Here is a 6000-nt window from a genome sequence, read left to right as displayed (position 1 = left end):
ACTCCAGTTACTGAGAGGTTTAATCTCTTATTTTCTGTATGTAGAGTCAATGCATTAGCAGTGGGTTTTAAGGCAACCACAGCAACATGAGTCATGGGGAAAGCAAAAGATTTCTTCCTTCCACTGAAATATTTCTTTCACTGCATTCCTAAAATATCTCATAAAAGAGACAATCTTTTATTCCACATTTAGAGAGAAATAATTTAAAAGCATAAGGTAGTATACCTTGATTTATAATAAAATATTAATGGTTGTCAGAGCCTGTATAGTTTTGAGAGAGGGGGAGATGGAAAAGGGAAAGATGTGGGAGTCAGGGTATCAACAAAGAGGAAACAGTTGGAGAAAGGGGGCAGCTGAACACTGATCACAGCTCAGGTCTGTCTTATTTAGCTTCGTCTAAATTCCCAAAATGGTTTGAATCCAGCAGACTTGGACAAATGTCTTCCTTCATGGGAAATAAGCCTGTGAATTCTTTGAGAACCCTTTCTCTGGCTGCCCTGGTGTCGTCTCCTGGGATACTTGGAACTTCGAGATGGTTTACTTTTACAATTGGATGAAAAAAGAAATTGTGCATTTGCCCAAATTTGTGATTCTACCAAACTGAGCCTCTCTCTCCTCTTGTTCTCAATAGCTCCACCCCCAGTGATCCCTATTGCCTTTAAAATCACCACCATCCCAGCTGCAAAGCAGGGGAGAAGTTTCCACAACTCTGTCCGAAGTATATTTCAAGTCTGCTAGTGATCTTCGTACCCTTGTCACTGTCTTGGTTTAGATCTTACTCTCTATGACAGACTCCTAATCAGATGTGTGCTTCTATTTCTCCCTCTCAACTTCTAAATGATCTTCTGAAAATCCCAATCCATCATTTTACTTCTTGGTTTAAAAATCTCTAATGCTTCCCCATTGCCTAGCAAGGAAAAATCTATTTCATTAGCATATCTGGCAAGGTCATTCCTGAACCCTGCTTACAGATTCATCTGCTGTACTTGTTCCTCATAAATTGGGTAGCAGCAGTGAGCTACCAGCTCTTCCTAAATGCACTATGCTTTTTCATACTGTTCCCTCTGCTTAGAATACTTGTTCTCTTTCTAGCTGCCCTTTGGTCTCTAAAGACCCTTCAGGACCCTGATAAAATGTGACCATTCTGTGCAGTTTTTCCTGATATTCTCAGGCAGAATAGCGTTTTTTTTTCTTTGCTCCAATAGTTAGTTGTGTGTTCATATATTGATTACTGTACTTCTCACAGAATGTTCTTTTCTTTTCTTTTTTTTTTTTTTAATATCTTGTCTCTTCTATGAGTTTCAAGAAGGAATGGACAGGGTTTAAATCTCAAACAGCAGTACATACTCAATAAGTGTTGATTGTTCAATGGCTTATATCCCATATTCCCCATCCCTACCTACTGAAATGCTACTTTCTAAGGCCCAACTCAAATACAATTTCTCTAAAGATGCTCTCTCTGATTCTTTTTCACCCAGAGGGCTTTTTAAAAATTGTTATTATTTAAAAAAATGAAAACCTGTAGAAATTTATTTATTCCTCTGATTTGGATTTTTTTAATACATATCTTATAATTTTAAAAAAGTACGTACTTTTCTCGTAAGTTAATTGAAATGGAATCTGTGTCTTCCCTACCCAGAGATGTCTGTATTCCTAGGATCAGTGTTTTATGTCCAACAGATGCTTAGAAGGATATTTGCTGAATATATTTAAGCCCGGGAAAGTCAATCCTTAGTATAGTTTCTGAAAATATATGGGCAACCCAAATACTCTGCTCCAAAACTTTTCCCAGAATGTCTGATTTATTTCACTACAGTTTGTGAGGACTGAAATTCTAAAGGGAAAATATACAGAGGGTGCCAAAAAAAAAATGTATACACATTTTTAGAAAGTAAAACTGTATCAGCATTGTGATACTCAATATATACCGATAACAAAAGACGAATACAAGTCATGTTTGACTTCTGCAATTACAAGAGGTGCTCAAAGTGGTTACCATCAGCATCTAGACACTTCTGATTACGGTGAACTACTGCTTGAGCAATCTTGACCAAAGTGTCCACATGCATACATTTTTTGGCACTCCCGGTATTTGTTATCAGTAAGTAAAAGTTATCAGTGATTCACACAGTAGGAGGGGGATCCATTCAATCACGTCTTTCCTCTTTAAAGCTAGTTAATGTCAGAAGATGGAGATCAGAGAAAATTTGACTGAGGCCGAGGAGGAAGGTAATCTAGTTGCAGAGAGGACTTGGGGTAAGGGTAACAGGGGTAGATTCTACCGTGGATTCTTGGAACAATAAGTTCTGGTTCTAGGGAATAGAACGGCAGTTGAGTAAGGGAGGTGAGACCATGCCAATGACAAATGCTATCTCTTTTGAAAATTTTGTAGTGTTATGTTAAATAGAACTTTCTTCTTCCAGTCCAACACCAGGAACTAGAATGCAGGTTAGTCCTGATCATAATATGGTTCAGATACATTATGGGGCAAATAGACTTTTGTGGGGACCCTAAGATTTCTTTGATGGTGAAAGTGTGCCCACATTTCATAGACTCTTCATAAATGCCTGGAGCACCACCTGCTCCTAAGTGGGACCTGCAAAAAATAAATTTGTATACAATTGAAATTATTTTCTTATTGATATAGTCAAAGGGTTATATTTAATGTCTAATGGAAAAAGATTTAATAGGAATAATTTAAGAAAAGGGAAGAGTTGAAAGAAAATGGTAGGCTAAGAATTAGACAAATGAAATAGATGTGAAGAAAATTGGAAAAAAAGCTATGTCAGAGTGAAATTGTATTATTTAAATCCCATGCTTGATGTTGATTTATCAATACATTTGGAAGATGGAAAATATTTACAAAATGAGGAAATTAATTCTGGAGCTTAGGCAGCTGAAAGACATTGGGAGTGAGAAAAAAAAATATTTGGAAGTCATTAGATATCTCCCTGGGAGATAGAGTTGGCAAAATGGCTGATTTAAAGAAGTTAACTATTTCCCCAAAGTCTCCTGAAAGACTGTGGACAGCTTAATTTATATTTACTTTCTTAGAAAATGTTTCAATACTTAAAGATTTAGCAAGGAGACCACAAAGTAAAGACGTTATATAGTTTTCTAAAATAAACTTAATTGTGAAATTTCATCAAATACAAATGGAAGAAATTTTCTTTTCTGTTAATTTTTGTTTGTTTTTAGCTGTTTCAAATATTTGAAGAAATATTTTCCTAGGAAGCCCAACTGTATGTTTCAGGGTTCCAAAACTCCAGCCTAGAATTGCAGGCATAATTTGATGTGTATATGTATTTTCTTTTATGAGGTGTGTCAACGTTTTATCAACTTCTCAAGTGTCAATGGCCCTGAAAAGTTTAAATACACTGCACTAATCATCTTTGGGACCCTATTCCAGCTCTCAATGTGCAGTAATTCCATGAATCTTTGTTCTTCAAACCTAGGTGGTTGTTTTTTTTTTTTTTTTTTTTTAAACGCCTTCTTACACATGGGCAAGAAAGCATCTATGACTGAGATGGAAGTGATGCTTTGAGAAGCAGGCTAAGCTTTGGAAGTTCACCCTCCATCCAGGGCTGGGGAAGGGTGCGATGCCCCGAGGCTCCCCAAGTTTGCACACAGGCAGCACCGCTGGGGCAGCTCCAAGCGCGTCGAGAAGTGTAATCCCTCCGCTAAGTACTTGGCTCTCAGTCTCCAATCACTAGTGGGAGCTGGAGAGGGCAAGTGAAAAAAAAAAAAAAAAAAAAATTCCAGAGGCGGCCGAGTAGCGAGAGGAAAAAAAAGTCCGGCGGCGGCGGTGGCGGCGGCAGAGCGGCCACGGCGGCCAGAAGTTGACGGTGCGGTGGGCGCGGGTCGCGGAGTTGGTGCGGGGCCTGCGAGGGCGCCGGGACGGTTTAGGGACTGCGGGGAGGACGCCAGTGCCGGAGCGCAGCGGCGGGTAAGGAGCGCGCGGGTACGAGGCGGGCGGGCGCGGCGGGGCTGGTCCCGCGTGCGGGAGGCTGCGGAACGGGTGGAAGCTGAGCGGGTAGAGGGGCAGCGCGGGGCGGGTAGCAGGCGGGCGCGGGGCTCGGCGGCATCGCTCCGCTCGGGATAGGAGCGAGCGTGCAGGGGTGAGGACGAGAGCGAGCTGCACGGCATTGGGGCGGCGGCGGCCGCCTGGGCTTTGTGCGCGGGTGGCTCTGTTGGGACCCCAGACCTCGTGCCTGAGCAGGCAAGGAATCGGTGGCAGAGGCGTCTGCGGGCGGGACACGTGCTCTGGAGTCTGGGAGTCGGGACCTGACGGCCCAGGGATGGGGCGGGCGGGTGAGCGAAGCGCTGCCCGGGAATCGGGGAAATGGGAGGGAGCCTGCGGGCGGGGAGGCGCGGAGCCCGCCGAGACCCACCCGTAGACGTCCAGCTCCTGCAGAGCCACCTGCCTCGGACGCCTCTGCGGACCCAGCCTTGTAGCGGGAGAAAGTGCGCCCCGGGCTGGTCCCCGCGCCCCGGACTTGTCTCTGTGTCTTTGCTGCCACTGCCTGTCTCTTTCCCTCTGTCTATTGCTCTGTCTGTGTCACATTCTCAGTGTTTCTGTCTGTCTTCTTCATCTACTCTCTGTCTTTCTCCCCCTCCCCACGTCCTCTATCTAGCTCTCCCAGGGTCTGTGTGTCTCAATGTCTCCCTCTCCCCACCCCCTTCTCTTGTCTTTCTGTCTCTGTGTGTCCCTCCCTCTCTGTCTCTTTATCTTTGTCCCTTGTCTCCCACACTCCTTCCTTCTCTCTCATTTAGAGGCTGACTTGCTTGCTCCTTGTTTCACTGCCCTTCTCTTACTCACTTTCTCTCGATCTCTGCGCCGATGTCTATTCGTCCCTGTTTCTGTCAGGGCTCCGTATTTCTGTCTGTCCCTTGCGGTGTTAAGATTTCAGACATTAAAAGAAGATCCTCCGGAAGTTGTCCGGTGCAGTGTCTTATTCTTTTTGAGCCGCTCCACTCCAGCTGGATTCAGGATCCTTCGTACTTGTTTTCTATTGATTAGGAGCAGTGTGCTTTCCTTGAATTATAGGAATTGCTCTTTTCTTAGTCACCTTTCCACCAAGGTGAGGTCAGTGACTGAGCAGCCACAAAGGTGCCAGTGAAAGAAAACAGAAGAGAGCTCCTTAATTGCCTCCAATATAGAAAGAGAATGTACCAAACATATCTGCAGTGAAGCACAACCACCTGAGCCGTTCTTGAATTCTGGAAAGAAACACAAAAGGGTCCACCAATAATGAGAGGACTCAGCCAGAAAGTATTTGAAAATAATTTGAAAAAGCACTTATGGAAATTTCTTGCTATACTGAAGTGATGCCAAGTAATACTTGTTTTCTTATGTATATTTTTAGGATCCTTGTGACAGCTCTCCTAATTATTGGTTTGCGAAAATTATGGCAAATGTCTTGTGTCAACTGGGACATTGGTCTTTAACGAAATATTTAGTCTTTGTACTGTTATACCTCTTTACACTCTAGTGATCAAGAAGAATTATTTCTAAATGCAAGAAAAATAGGAAAGGATTTGTCAGTAATTTTAAAACATAAGACATTCCAGAGATCAATAATTTCTTTGGAAAACTTTCACTATAAGGATGTTTTGAAGGATATTACATCTTAGTGAAATATGCACGTTATTACACACTTAGATCATTGTGCGATGCAAAAAAAGGTTGTGTGCTGTAAGCAAATCATAGTAGTGATGGTTTTTTATGGGAAACATAGCTGGGAAATTAATTGCTCAGATTTTCACTGTTTTCTTTAGTCATGCATAATGTACCTTTGTTTTTAGCCAAATATGGCCTAAGGCTACAAAACTTGATACAGTGCGTTATTTGTCCAATCTGAATTACCATTTAGAAAACGACCTTTTCCTTTTGGTCACAAGATATAAGTTGATATGATCTCATTACTCATGTGCTAGGGTCTGCGGATGAATTTTAATGGCACTGATTTGTGATTTTAAATCAAAATGTTAGTTTTTGGT

At 42.3% G+C, this 6000-nt stretch overlaps 1 protein-coding gene across 2 annotated transcripts in view; it reads left to right on the top strand.

Moving 5' to 3' along the window:
- The first annotated feature begins 3758 nt into the window (after positions 1 to 3758).
- The window catches only part of BMPR1B (bone morphogenetic protein receptor type 1B), a 368302-nt gene continuing 366060 nt past the window's right edge, over positions 3759 to 6000 (top strand). For both annotated transcript variants that reach the window (XM_019741148.2, XM_074323317.1), the window contains exon 1: positions 3759 to 3946. The gene's annotated coding sequence lies outside the window, so the exon portion shown is untranslated. The remainder of the gene's footprint in view (positions 3947 to 6000) is intronic.

Source organism: Rhinolophus sinicus, linkage group LG02, assembly GCF_036562045.2.
Source record: "Rhinolophus sinicus isolate RSC01 linkage group LG02, ASM3656204v1, whole genome shotgun sequence".
In the NCBI taxonomy this organism is placed as follows: Eukaryota; Metazoa; Chordata; class Mammalia; order Chiroptera; family Rhinolophidae; genus Rhinolophus; species Rhinolophus sinicus.
This window is presented reverse-complemented; position numbering and strand designations above follow the sequence as displayed.